Here is a 15,385-nt window from a genome sequence, read left to right on the forward strand (position 1 = left end):
TTTGGAAGAACAGGGCTCTGACTGAACCTATATATCTGTTAGATGAGGCCAGATTTTGGAAAGATGATCTGTTGTCCTCTCTGTTAATAAAGAAAGTAGGTCAACAATAACAACTTATACTTATAAGAGGCATCTACGTTGTGAGCACGTTGTGAGGACACTTCTGCTGTCAAATAGTTTGACCAAAGCTTTTAAATGCCAGTGAACTAGTTACCCTTATTCATTTAAAGATACCTGAAAAAATGAGGTCAAAGCAACTATCATGATATTTTCAAATTACATTTGTTTTCACTCTTTGACAGATGTGATGTGAGTCCAATAGTTGAGATAAAAGTACTAAAATGAATGTAAAATAACTTACTGATTTTTCAAAATATTTTCAACAAGGTGAACTAAAGCACACAAAAAAGGACTTTATGGATCAACAAGATGCACTTATGCCCAATTGATTTCTCCCGTCTGTGTGTGCTGTAAAGGGACTGCAGAGAATTTAGCCTCTGAAATGAGCCTCGTAAAAACATGTAGTTATGTCTTGTTTGCGGCAAGGAAGCCAGCTGGAAAAGACTTCCTACATCGTCTGACTTATCCGTTAGTGTAGGAATGTTTTTTATTTACGTTTAAACCAAAAAGAACAGACAGCTTATCTTTGGTTTTCTTTAGTATGTGTACAAAATAAAGCTTTTACACCTTAAATGTAATCTTGCCTTATTGCTAGACGCGAAAAAGTCCCATTAAAACAGCAAGATGAACTGCATTTATCTTGTTACTTGCCTCTGGATGTGTCTGATGTGTGTTTGTGTGAATAAATCTGTATGTATCTGTATGAAGGATTCATACCTGCATATCTTCATGATGATGATGAGGAGGCTCCAAGCAGCACATGCAGAATGAATAACTATTTAAATCCTGTATTTTTTTTTCCTTTTGGACACTTTGAAGTTGTAGAGCACATTCTGCTCGACTGACACTGTAATTAGCATCAGCAGTAGCGGCTGCTGACTCTCATTCTGCTGCAATCAATTTTTCGTGCTCCTCTTGAATGAAAATATTGAAAACTTGAGGGGAAATGTAACAGAACTCTATGTTTTGATTGCAGTAGTAAAAAAAAAAAAAGTAAATTAAGGGCAGGCTTTTAGGCAGCAGCTGGAGTTCCCTTATGCCCAGAACCCCCAGCTGCTCACAGGCCGAACATATGTGATAGTGGTGGGTAGCCCCGGGTTGTTTGTGGGTTTTGTGTTTGACCCGACTTCACTCACTGCAAATGCCCTCACAGTCAGTTTGCTGTTAGTCAACAGACCTGGTTGAACAAGGGTTGAAACAGTTCCTGGCTTCTCTCTTGTGGAATGTGATTGATAAATGTCACAGGACGCCTCCGGGCTTTGTCCCCCCCCCCCCAAAAAAAAACCTCTAAAAAATAGCGAAAAAAGGAAAAACATGAACGGTGAACGGTGTTGACAATCAGAGAGGTGAGATTTACTGACGATAGACTTGAAATGAAAATTAATGTAGGTTTTTCGAACACATTTTTATCCATTTCTCTCAATCACTGATCCTGTCCGTGTAGTTAAATCCATAAGAAACCTAAAGTGGGTGAAGAAACAAGAGATTAACTACTTGTCTGCATTTATCTGCGTGTGTGTATTTAGATAGATGTTTGGTATGACTGTCATGTTCCCACCCATACATGCTCCTGCATTATTCCAGCAAGGTAAGGTTGTAGGTTACCAACGTCACTAACAGCATTAGTAGAGTTTGGCATGTTGACAAGGTTTGGGCTTGCTGTTCTGCTCCGCTGGCCTCGGTGTCAAGGACTAGTCGTGTTGAGGGCTCATCGTGTTGACCACTAATCTACTTAAACCATCATGGTGTGCACTTGCATGTGAGTGTGCACACGAGAGGTTTTGTGTTTATTAAGAGTGAACTATTGTTTATGTCCTGTATGTTGATGTTCTTTACAGGTGTTGAGGCTGATGAAGGATTATCAACAGCACGGTTTTGGATAGAGAAATGATATAAACACCTGATTAGCTCTGTTAACATTGACTTAGCCGCTTTATCACAGTGTTCATCTGACACCGTGGTGGCCTACTCTACTTGCTTGTTGGGAAAACTAATGTTTTGAAACATACTAAGAATATAGGAGTTTTGAATTCACAGCAGCTGATGATTTTGTTACGTAGCTGACAATCATCATTTTAATCACACTTTTTGAGCCAATCAAATCCCTTACCATGGCAATTCATTGATGAATCCAAGAGATTCTTGTTGACAATAGATACAATAGATGAGAAAGAACAACTTTAAACTGACATTACCCAACTTATGAAGGAACGTCTGTATCACACAGCCTGTTCAAACCTAAACCTAGCCAAACATGTTTTGGGCCTAAACCTAACCAACCCCAAGATTAATAACATTCCAAAAGTCACGATATGTCATACCATGTGAACTGTGTCAGCAAGCTTTATTTTGAAAGTATAACCGGGTGTTGTGGACATTTTCAGCATGTAGGCCTCTAGGTCATTGGTTATTGTCATTTCCTGTAGCAGTGGGGATTCTGAAAACTCTTAACTCCTTGAAAGGCAGGAGAATGGCAGGCATATACACCAGTGATTCAGACTAGTTCAATGTCACCAACTCTGGTTTTTAAAGGAGGGACACCGTGCTGGTTAACACAAGTGCATTGAGTCCTCGGACTAGAAACGGATGATCATGGGCTCACAGAGGCTGCAGGATATCACAAGCAGAACGTGGGCCTGACATATATTCCACCAAACTTTTACTCAAATTCTTCTCGTGTGGGCTGGTAAGTATTTCTTACACAAGTGGCAACACAAAACTGAATCACTACTCGTCTAGACGGTCTATAGCTTGACAGTCAACACCTACTCTGCTCAGTCACAGAACAGAGTGATCTGATCTGATGTGTGGGCATGTATTCGCCTCTTAAATGTGTGTGATGCTGTTATTACTCATAATTAGTAATTACTCGAAAGTCTGTACTTACATACAAAGAAAGTAGTGTTGTAAAAAATAATCCATACGGGCATTTCACAGAGCTGAAGGTATGGTATTACTCGATTATTCAACTATATGTACCTGTGAAAGGTAACTATTGATTAAAGCTTGATCAAACTAACTTCGAGGACAGTTGGAGCCACCATCATAAAACCAGGTCCCCACCACATAACAAATCCCAATTTAGCCCCTGTTTTGTGTGTCTAACTCTCCAGTGAACATTTGCTGCCTAGCACCCACTCTACTCAGCAGGGATTAGACACACAACCACACACACAAACACACACACACACACACACACACACACAAGCCAAATACCCTCTATCCTGAGCCTCAGTGAGAGGTTGTAGCGATAGAAGCAGCGGGAGAGCGGGGACTGTTTTTTTTTTTTTTTAAAAATAAAAATACCGATTATAAAGAGAGAGAGAGAGAGCAGTGGAACCTTGCTCTACAGAGGCGATGTGATCGATCCTCGAGATCGTGGTGAGTGCTTTTGACCATCTTGTGATAATACCTGTTGCCGTTTGATGTGCCTCCTCTGTGGATGTAAACAATAGCGTGGGTGGTGGGTGGGTGCATATGCCTTTTGATATTTACTTGTGTATGAAATGTGTGTGTGTGCGTATGAAAGGTCTTTGTGATCAATTACTTGTTTCCTCTTGTTTGGCTTCCTTGCGCCCTAGTGATTCAATTTAGCATATGAAAACACTTTGCTTTGTCTGAATTCATTCGCATCGCTGCCGCATGACTCGAGTGTTGTGTCGGTATATGTTACACTGAATAGCCCTACGTTGTTGCACACACATACGTTTTATGTGTGCAGAAGGTCTCAAAAGACGTCAGAGGTTAAAATCAAACAGCCGTACACCGGCCAGAACTCACCTCAGTCTGAGCTGACTCTTCATCTGTTTGTCAGAAAATATAGTTAAAGGGGCTAAATGTTGGAGTTATAGTTTATAACATTCAAATATTACAACATGAACAGCGTTGATGATATGTCAAAGGCGTTTATGTATTGTGTTGGAAAGATATCCACCAAAGTTAGCTTGCTAATTGGCTAGCCTTGACAATGTATCTTCTAGACTGGTGAACATCTGCTATCACTGGCGGTCTACCATTAGCTGATGAATGTCGCTCATTGTTGACCGCTGTTGAAAAGAAGAAACTTTGAGGTGGTACTGTTTCCTGCTCTGAATTTGTTTGGAGTAAGTTCTTACATATAGCACCTTTAAGCCTTTACTGCCTTCTTGTAATGTTGACCTCCGTCACGCAGCTGATTGTCTAGTTAAGTTTGCAGAGTCAATGCTTGTGTGAGACAGATGAGCAACCGTCAGTCACTCGGGGACTCATGCTCTCGCTCTCCCACTCTGTCTCTGTCGCAAATGTTCTTGTGACATGTGGCAGCACGAGTGGCAGCAGTCGAAAGATGAAATGGTACTTCATGCACCCAAAATGCACAATCACACAAACACGCCATGCCAAGAAGAGATTATTTTAGCGGATCAGTAACCTTTCAGAAATCTTTTCCCAGTTGCATTTCAGTGTTTTTACACAGGATGCTTCAGTAGGATTTGGATATATGGATTATATTTGTGGTTATCCAGCATTTGATTTTACTTTTAAATGTCTGTGTCAATAGGAGGCCGTACCTCCACATGTCTTGACCTCATTAGGATATCGATCTCATGTTTGTTTTTTTGGCGCATGCAGGAAGTGGTGCTTTGACTCATCCTGTAAAAACCACAAGTGCCAAAATACATATTTTAGTAATTCTCTTTCTACAGTCTTCATCTCTCACATTTAATTTTTGTCACTTGAGGATCTTTCTGTAGAGCCCCTTACAAGTACTTCACAAGAATTTACTTTTTGATTACATAAGAGCCATCTACTCTATAACATACAGAATTCTAAGTGGGATGTGATCATGTATTTAGTCTATAGCACCGGCGTCTCAGACCAAAGCAGAGTTGTTTTGGCAGCCAGCCTGTGTACCAGAATGAAAAGCGGATCTACCTCAGATTACAACACCTAGAGAGGAAGCGAGATGTCATTCTCTGTTCAGGTCACAACATCATCACGCCACTGCTGTATATCTTTGCATAGCACTTGGTTGTTGGTGTATTAATGTTTAAAATCACTTGTATATTTAACCTTTAAATTAGTTTTTGATGACAAGACAGTTTAAGCACAATCTTTAAAAGACACTCGAGGGTAAGAGTCTTCGACCATGTTAACCGCTCTGTAAGCTTGCTAACATGCTCAAAATGTCATAGCTAGCATGCTTATTTTCAGCATTTTGGTTCAGCCTGTTAACATGCCAACATTTGCTAACTGTCGCTAAAACAAAGTACTGCTGAGGCTGACGGGAATGTCATTATCCAAAGTATTGGACACGGTTGACCTGATGATGGCGCTAAATGAAAAGTCAGTGGATCACCAAGTGATTACACTTTTTCCTAAGGAGACACTGATCACCCCTTGAGGCACAAAATGGTATTATGAGCGACAAGGACATAGATTCCTCTGTTGTTAAACTGGCAGCTGCGGCATGGTCACAGTTTGATTGATGTCCATCAGGGTGCGTGTTGCGTGATGTCCTGTTGATTGATATCTTGTGTCCTAACATCAGAATGCTGTGACTTTACACCCCACACTGCGATACAGTATTGAATTCAGATGTGTGACCTGGGGAGGAGAGTGTAATACATGTTTGTATGGCTGATGACTTCTGTAACTGTTTAGCACAAAGGGGAATCATGGGGACGCTAACTGGATTAGTGTAAGGCGGTTTAGCTGGCTTCCTGCAGCTTCAGTGGAGGGAATGTTAACTCACTGTCTCATTCTTCTGTTCTGTTTTTTCTCTTCAAAGACAAATTTTAGCTGCAATGCTCGAGGACAACAATTTAATAGTCTTCCGCTGTCTTATTTTATTACGCTAATCTGCTCTGTTTCATCTCTAATATCAATAAATAACACACAAATAATGTAAGACAGGGAGCTTCACTTCAAACAGGGATTCAGAAACAACAAGGCTACATCAAAAGTAGCATGAGAGTAGAGGGTATAATGTTGGCAGTATGAATTTACTCACTGAAGACACAGTGCAGTGTGTGTGTGAAGGAAAGGACGAGTTACATTCACAGAAATGACAGAAAGGAGTAAGAGAAAGCAAGAACAAGATTGCGATTGGCCTTTGTCACCCCGCAGCACCTCAGGAACACTAGAAAATAAGGTCGGGAAAGTGTTCTTTTAATTGAAGCTCCCGAAGGCCAAAGGTTCAGCTTGTTCACTTCAGATTGCTTCATATTGTTCCTGTGATCTTTATCCAAGCAGGGATTGCTTAATTTGCTGCCGCGCTGCTGCTTTAGAAAAAACCTCAGTGCTGCAGTTCAGGCACACACAAACACAGACACATATGAATTATGACACCAAAGAGAAAAAAATAGATTATACCAGAGGCAAACTCTAGGGCTGATGACACATTACTGATGATGTTCAAATACAGACACGCATGTTTCTGTGTGTGTGTGTGTTTGCACATCATCAGATCAACATTGATTTACTTTTGGCTTCAATTTCTACTTTCCACCACGAAGATACCTTGAGTTTGAAAAGCTGCTTTTTTTTATGATAGTAATGACGTAATGGCCTGGTACGCATGTTACTGAACAAGCTTCATTTACACATTTTCACAAGATCTAATATTGCATTGGACTTTGTGTCCATGAATTAATAAACGACTCAAAATATTGCTTAACTGTACAATTGGATGATACATGTGTATTTTGTGGGGGCAGAGCAGAAGCCTTTCAGTTGTATCTTTTTTTGCACCACCTGTGGTTACTGGTGGTGATACTAAATGCCTCTTATTGATACTTACCTCCCACATTTCTGTTTGAAACAAGCCCCTTAGAACAGCCCTGGGCTTTGAGGACAATTTGACATAGTGGCCAAAATCATGTACTTATATGTCATGTGACACGTACTTCCCGAAAATACATTTTCCCTTTAGCTTGCATTGTGAATGAGGCAGTTGTAAAACAGTTTTTGAGCATCCCGACCCCTGCAAAAAGGCTCATTTCACTATCATGCTTTGGGGGCACTCGTACATAAGCTCTATGAGCTGCACAAGGCAGAGGCTATTGTATAGTGTGGAAAATCTTGGTAATTTTACACCCTGGAAGTCCAACTTGGCAGCTTTTGGAGGAATGAACTGAGCTCCGCCTCTGAAGCTGTGGCCAGATTTCCCTCGTTGGATCTGTGGTTTGAAGTTACACTCTTCTGTCTCTGAGGACATGAAACTGATCCTCAGACGGTTGTTTTTGTTGTGAAACATTTGGGTATGGATTCCATTTGAATCTAATGCTGGAGTGACAGACTCTGCAATAGGCAGTGTGAACCACTGTAAAACCAAGCAATGATTGAGCGCATGTTAATTGATTATAGCTGGCAGTTAAAACTTTCAGATAATTGATTTGGTGTGATGAAAACTGAGGGATTAGAAACTTTAAAGTGTACTGACATGTTTTCATGAATGAGTCACATTTTGTTCAGCAAGACGTTGCATGTCCTGTGGCGTCACATTGATGAAGGTTTTAAGAAAAAAAACATAGCGTACGTCTTTCATTTGAATGTAAGCATTCATTAGTCATTATTTGAATTAAGTTTAGAACAGATTATCACAACAGCTCAATAAACTGTCTGATGGTTTACCAACATCAAAACAAGGGGACATTTACTGCGGCACTGGTCTCAAATTCAAGGCTTTCACACATGAATTTTAGATACAAATCAGTCATGTACATGTTTGAAGCTTCTAATATCAAGCTGTAAAGTTCTTTCATCCTTCCTAAACGGAGTCCAGCTCGTTTTGTTAATCCTCCTTTTACAAATATAACATCTCCAAAGTAGCTGCTCTGCAGGAACAGTTTGTCAGTTCTAAGCTGTTAAGTGAGTTTTACCCTCCTGCGACTTCACTTTTATTTGTGGATGATGATAGTGTGCCGACTTTGTTTCTGAGATAAAGCGAGGTGTTTCACCCCGGGGTTACAGCGAGTTAACGTGCCTGTCAGTGCAGCCATCAATGTCACCGCAGAGTTTCAGCTCTACTGTTTGTGCTGTCATGTTGTAAGCTTTTGTCTCTTAATCTGTGGCTGTCAAAAGAGCTGAAGACGGTATGAATTCCCCACTCTTGTTTGAAGGTAAAGTGTCAGTTTTAACTGATTTGAAAAAAAAAACAACAACAAAAAAAACAAAACGCATCCTACTTCTAGAGCTTAAGGCTGCAGTCGATTTGTTGGTTAATTGACATATTTGTCACAGCTACAAGTGCAGTTTAATACTACAGCGAACATCAGAAACATGTCAGGGGAGCAAATTTTGTTGTCGGTCAATAACTGGACTTTTTCCAACATGCAGCGTTTATCATCGCACACTGATGAAGACCAAAGGCCGAAAATGAGTAACCTAGTTACAGCTATGCTCACAATAACTCCCACACTTTCACAAATCCCTACTTCGCTGTCTGACTGCCCGCTCTCTCTCTCTCTCTCTTTCTCCCTTCTCTCTTTTCTTTATCTCTCTCGCTCTCAGTCACTAGCTCTTCTAATCTTCTCAGGAAGTACGAATATGCAAGAAGGCTAATGAACAGCCTGGCGCAATTACAGAGTAGGGAAATTACTGAGCATTCCAATAACATGCCACTGTACGGGGTAATATAATGTCTCTTGCAGATCTGAGGAACAATGAGTTAATAATAATTAGGAAACAATGGCATCTACATCACCAGTCCACCCTCTCTGGCCAATTTCTGCTCCCTGCTGCAGTGCTCTTTCATTGCTCTCAACAATGGAGGATAATGGCAACAGAGCGCAACAACAGAGGTCTCTTTTCATCTCCGTCCCGCTTTGTCTCGCACTGTTTTCCACTGGCTGATGCGCTCATCTGATTTCTCTCTCGCCTCTCTTCCTGGGTACTTATCTCCATCCCTTGCCCTCTCTCACAAACACTCTCTCTCACGCTCACATCTCTGGACAGGAGGGGGAATGCGGGGTGTTAAATTATTCAGACTCCTGGCAGAAAACATCGCCATCGATGAACACAAACGTACGGGCCTCAATTCACAAGTGTTTATTTATGAACTTTGCGGGAACAGTACAGAGGCCGCAGATCAGATCATTTCCCGTGAGAGAGTGGATCAGAAGTTTTTGACAAAGCTCCAAAAATCCCTCACATGAAAGGCTGGTTTAAAGGGTTGTTGTTGGTGGCTGCCATACATTAAGCACTGCGACTGCACTGCATTGATCCAGGCAGCTACTGATGACAGTCATTTACGGTAAAGCTAATCACATGCACACATTTAAACCAGGGCTCTATGCTGACATTTTTCCCAATGAGCACAAAGACATATTTGGGAGCACAAAAAAATATTTATTTATCGAACACTTCACACTCAAATAGGCAGCACCAACAAAATGATTTACAGTGTTTGATTTCATTTTTTTCACTTCAGGCAGCACAAAACAATTTCTTAAATGTTCAGTGATTTCATCTTTTTCAATTCATTTCGTATCCAATGTGTATTAAACACAAAGGATGTCAGTTGTCCAAGTGCATATTAATATTCATATTAAATAGAGGAAGCATTGAAATACAATAAAAAGACGTGTGTCTTATTTGGCCCACTTAGGAACACGATTTGATGCTGGTTCGGAGTCACTGGGCCACATGACATGGAAGCTATTGAGAAAAAAAATCATAATTTCTGCATATTCATATAACATAGAGGAAGCATTCAAATACGATAGAAAGAGGTGTGTCTCATTTGCCCAATCTGCTGCTGGTTTTGAGTCGCTGGGTCACATGACATGGAAGATACTGAAAAAAAGGCAATTATTTTGTATTAATATATTTATGCCATGCAATTTAATGACTTAGACTTTCTTATATTGTCATTCGAATTACACTTTACAGTTCACTGGGAGCAAAATTTTGTTTCAATGGCTCAGGATAGTGCATGATAAAATAAACAACAGCACATACATTTCGGACATTGGAAAGTAGGATGGAGAGAAGCGGTGTTTTTGCGTGGATTTGCCTCCAGCTATTAGCCCTGCTAGACAACTGTGCCTCGGTAGCAACGTCTCAGCTTGCTCCTCTGTCAGCTTGTGATGCTAGGACCATCCATTGCAACTGGGTCTTGTCGGCATAGGTCCCTAAAGCAGTTTCCAGCAATGTAGCGTGAGGCTCTGGGAGATGAGCTAACCGTCCTCCTGCTGCAAACACTGGGCGAACCTCAGTAAAGTCGCGGCTGGACCTGAGTGAATACCCGCGAATATCCGACCTGAAACTAACTTCACTATAGCCCATTGACCTGTCACCTCTTGCGTAACACTAGATGCGTCATTACAGAAAACTACTGTGATTGGTGCGTTGCAGCCAGTGAATTGTAGTTTTTGAACAATCGCAGACAAAGTAGGTTGTGATGGTAACTTGTGACCTTTGCTTGCACGCTGTGCGCCGCAATAATTTTCCCGGTTCGCACATACATTTTTTTTAAGGGGCAATTGCAGTGAAATGCTCGCACTGTAGAGCCCCGGTTTAAACACCTGTGCTTAGCAATTCAGTAGTTTGCTGTGACTGGGACTGAAATCCAAATGATTGCAATCGGGAGAAATTTGTTATGAGGGAGTCTTTATTGACGTGCAGAATAAAGGCAAGACGTGTGAACAGTCTTTGGAGATTTGACCCCATCCTGACGCCATCGTATTTTAGGGGGTCCGTGAAGCCTCTGGGGAGCTCAGACCTGTGCCGCTGGAGATAAATGTTGTGGAGAAGGGTTTCCTCACTGAGATGACAGTGACAGCAGCAGAGAGGAGAACAGATTTAAAGTGGGGCCCCAACGTTTTAATTGGCTTAAGGAGATTTTGGCATAATCTTGTTGGTTAAGCTGAAAGAGTAAACACCCAGTCAGCTGATCATGACGGAGGTGGGAGAAGAGAGAGAGAGGGAACTCACTCTCTGAGTCAGCTGAAGCTCGGCGTCAAATGACTATTTTGAGCACATTTATTGTCTCCGCACAACATTTTGAAATGACCAATTTTTGTCCCCATCACTTTCAAACAGCATATAAAGCTAAAGATATGTTAAAATGCATCAATCATTTATAAAGAATAAATTAGATTAAATCAGTTTTGATGCACTGTGCACATTTTCTTTCCTGCTATAATCATATTCTCATGCGATCCCATTTAATGTCTGAAATTGATCTGAGCCCTTATGTCCCCACCACTTTTCAACAAAAAGCGACACCCTTGTGTATATAATGTTTTGTTTTTACCAAACATGATCAGAAAACAGATGAAATATGGAAAGTAAAGTTCTATTGAAGGTCCATTTTTCTGTTAATGAAAAAGCTTTGTCGCAATTAAACTAAGTCCGTAAATGGAAGGAGTGGATGGAAGCGTCATGTTTTTGGGTTGTCCATGTGCCCCATTCTTGTGAATGGCATATCTCAAGAATGCCTTGAGGCAGCTTCCTCAAAATTTGGTACAAATGTTAACCAAAGTGCAGATGATGGATGCACTGATAACACGACTTTGTCGTGTTACATCAAGCTCTGGCTTGTAGTGTGGCTTCTGCAGCCAGTCAGGTGTTTGGTATGTATGACTGTATTAAGAGGAAAAACTGAAGGACGCAAAACTTTTCTAAGAAAATTTTCTAACAGAAGGACTTCACTGGGAAGAGTTGACAGTGAATCAGTATTTTTAGTAACTTGCTCGAGGTCAGCTTTTTATTCACCCCCACTGTCAGAAGTGTGTTTACCATGCTCACCATTCTCCTTGAACTCACCCCAGATAAAAGAGGAGGAGCTGAGATTTTATTTCATTTCTCTGTGGTGTCACACTTGTAAGCAGGGGACATCTTCATTTGGCTGTTAGATTCCCCCGAGGTTAATTTTGCCGACTACCTGACAGAAAACAAAAATCTATTCTGCTGCACAACTTGGACAACTCTGCCCCCTCCATCTGTGATTATCTGTGAGTGAACTGCAAACCAGCTGAGATAAACAGACTGCCAGATACTAAAACATTAATGCCTGAAGGGAGCCCACGTACTGCACTAATGTGCTAACTCACTCCAATGAGAGGTCTCAGGACAGTGGATGTTGTTCACTGTCCAGATTGTAAAGGCCACTCAGACGTTGTGATTTTGGGCTATATAAATATAATGCATTTGAAAATTGATTTGGTTTGTTTCAAAAGATATGCTCATACAAAATCCATTTTATAGAATCATATATACATTATATTGTATTTAAATTGCCGTTGTATAATATAACCCTTATTTCTGCCACTTTAACCTGCCAGCATCCCCTTTTTGCTAAGGTTAACCTTTCAAACCATGTAATTGTTAAATGTTTCTAAACATTGATATTTTCCTCATCCCTTCTCTATTTTTTCTTTCTTTTGTTCAAGCATTATCCAGGCCTCTCAGAGTGTTAATCCCCTAACCATGATATTTCCTAAACCTAACCAAATATCTTTGGTTCCTCAACCTAACCAAAATGTAACAATTGCACAATATTAACCATGTGTTTATTATTGTCGCCGGGATGATGAAGGACACTTGGCGATGAACAACATCCTTTCCTGCATGTTCAAAGCTTACTGACATTACACTCGAACTGTTCTTAAAACTGGTATGCAATTCATATGCTATCCCATGAGAGTCTCAATATAGGAATATAAAACTTTTCTCTGATAAGAAGCTGCTCTGAACGTGCCTAAAAAGTTTTACTGATGTCGGGTCTGACGCTGACTAAGGAATGAGTATGGTAACCAATCCTAATGTGGGCCATAAATGATTGATTTTAAAATAAACGGTTGTTAAAACTCTCCCAACTTTTTGCGAGATGACAAGATAAGACACCATACAGGTGCTGTCATGCCCTCTCTGACAATGTGTGTGTCCATGTGAACAAACACTGTGTAGCTTCAGGTATGCCCTTTGATCAGGCACTGAGAGTAAGCAGTGTTACTTTGTTTCTACCATTTAATGTCAGCGTAACAATATAATCCTGCACCCTAATGTCAGCACCGCCTCAGTACCATATTTCTTAAATTAGTAGCATGTTTACTGGTGACATCAGTTTGGTACTGTGATGGGTTTGGTTTTTTTGTATATACATTTTCTCTGTATTTTGGGCAGTATAGGACCCAGGTGGACATTTTATTGGTGTAGAAACACGCACAGATCGATACAGGTCTGTGATTGGACGATGAGGCGGGGTGAGTCTCACTCATCCCCACACAAATACGACCCACCGGAAAACAGAGGCTAATTTTCTGACAGCTGTATTGATTTCTTTTTGACAAATTTCTTTCTGAATTTGGTTTGGGCGTGTGGTTAGCTGGAGCTCTGACTCCTGTATTGATTTTCTGATTACGTATCAGTTAATCCATATATGCCAACTGCCCAAGCAAACAAATGTGATTTGACCAAAATCTCCACGGTGCAAGAGAAATTGTTATTAATGGCATATGTCACCTCACCTGAGGTTGGTGTGAATTTTAACCCAATATCTCATGTGAATGTGAACACAGTATCCTGGCAACAGGGGAGGAGAAGGAAAGTAAGCAGGAGAGGGTGCGTTCAGAGGTGAAATGGTCCCTCGCAGGACAATCCATCATGTGCTCAACTGCAGATAGGCGTGTGTGACTTTTCCCATGTGTGTCAGCAGCATATGCTTGTGTATTTTTGTTGTGAAAGTGTCAGTGTGTGAATTTCTACATGCCTGCTGGGGGGCACCATGGTGTACAGAGGGGACTGGGGTCGTGCTGGATGCTGTCAGGACAGTGATGAGGATCCAGCAGTTTGAGCAGCAGTATGACAGCTGACATTCTCCAGAGTGCTGCCGAATGGACAGGCGGGAATAAACAGGATACCAGCCCGGGCATGCTGATGAGGCATGAGCCATAATTGTGTTTAGATCGACAATGTGCAGTGTTAATATCGCCATGAATCAAAAAATGGTATGAAATAATGTGGGTGCTTGATAGCGCGCGCGTGTGTGTGTATGCAATAACCCAACAAGAGAACGTTTCAAAGAATTATCCATATGAAGTCATTCAGATGTGGAGGCATACAATCACCTCACACATGAAATGAGATGTTGATAATGATGGCTGATGTATAAACATAAAATGATCTCAAATGATCTTCCATGTCCACACATGCTTGGGTGCCCTGGTAGTGCCCTGTTAAGAGCGGCCCCGGAGAATGAGTGACCCCGGGATGAGTAGCGGCAGGCTGGGAAGGAGGTTGGTGTCTTTACCAGGGAAACTACAGCCCATAAACCACCAAGAAAAACAGACAGAAACCAGAAATACAGTACAGAGTTAACAAGCGTAGAAATGCAAGACAGACGGGACTTAATTTAATTCTTAATGCCGTGTGCCGGCACACCCATTACAGTCAGTATGTAGATGCTGGTCTTCTACAATCTCTCCTTCATAAACACGGGTGATTCCTTCCGTGTCACTGCTCCTGTCCCCTTTGTCTGCCTTTGACTTTGAATCAGCTCTCAGGAGGTGACAGGAAACATGGTGAGAAGGGTGTCGGAGTGAGAAGCGGGAGTGGTAGAAGTGGAGTGAGGTGGAGGGGTGTAAATGATGAGAAGGCGATAAGAGAGTCGAACAAGGAAGAGGAGAGGAGTAAGAGAGCGAGGAAGCAACAGAGAGACACTGAGGGATGGAGAAAGGTAGCAGAGAGAGGGAGAAGTGTTGTAATCCTGTTAGAGAGGAGGAGATCAGGTTGGCGGTTCGGTGCTGTCACTCTGAAGGGATTTTCTTCCCTGGCCTTTGAAATATGTTACAACATGCCATAGATTTCTGTTAATTGAATCCTCTCGCATTCTCATTGTTGGTCCCTTTTTTTTTTTACAAGCAGGTGCTTTGGAGCTAATCTGGTGCTGCTGCTATCTGTGGAGCAAAAGCACATTAAGTGTGGAGTGGAGGTGCTTATTTGCCACTTTATGGGGGCATCTTTCTTTTATTGGAGAACAATCAATTAGTTAGTCCAAGAGCTGATTGACATCAAGGTAATCCACACAACACTCTCAGCCACATGCAGTAAGGACATGCTCTTTATCAAGGTTTATCATTGTAGATTGTTGGGTTAGTCACTGTTGGTTGGACGAAATAATACATTTAATATCTCATTTTTTTCATTTACATGATCATGATTTTTAAAGCTTTGAAATCTGATTTTTATATTACTATATTGTGCAAATGTAGTCTTTAGTAAGCTATTTATCAATAAGTTTCTTGAATTTAATTTGTTACAGATACATCAGCAAATGCATTTT

The 15,385-nt window shown here is 41.1% G+C and overlaps 1 protein-coding gene across 4 annotated transcripts in view; it reads left to right on the forward strand.

Moving 5' to 3' along the window:
- The window catches only part of LOC119012137 (SPHK1 interactor, AKAP domain containing), a 130,271-nt gene that overhangs the window by 18,935 nt on the left and 95,951 nt on the right, over positions 1 to 15,385 (forward strand). Inside the window, exon 1 of one of the 4 annotated variants that reach the window (XM_037085676.1) lies at positions 3,460 to 3,501. The exons of 2 other annotated variants lie outside the window; for them this stretch is intronic. The gene's annotated coding sequence lies outside the window, so the exon portion shown is untranslated. Of the gene's footprint in view, positions 1 to 3,459; positions 3,502 to 15,385 lie in introns of those variants that run through there. One more of the 4 variants, XM_037085667.1, reaches the window with a different exon arrangement.

The sequence above is a fragment of the Acanthopagrus latus genome, chromosome 2 (genome assembly GCF_904848185.1).
Source record: "Acanthopagrus latus isolate v.2019 chromosome 2, fAcaLat1.1, whole genome shotgun sequence".
Taxonomy (NCBI): Eukaryota; Metazoa; Chordata; class Actinopteri; order Spariformes; family Sparidae; genus Acanthopagrus; species Acanthopagrus latus.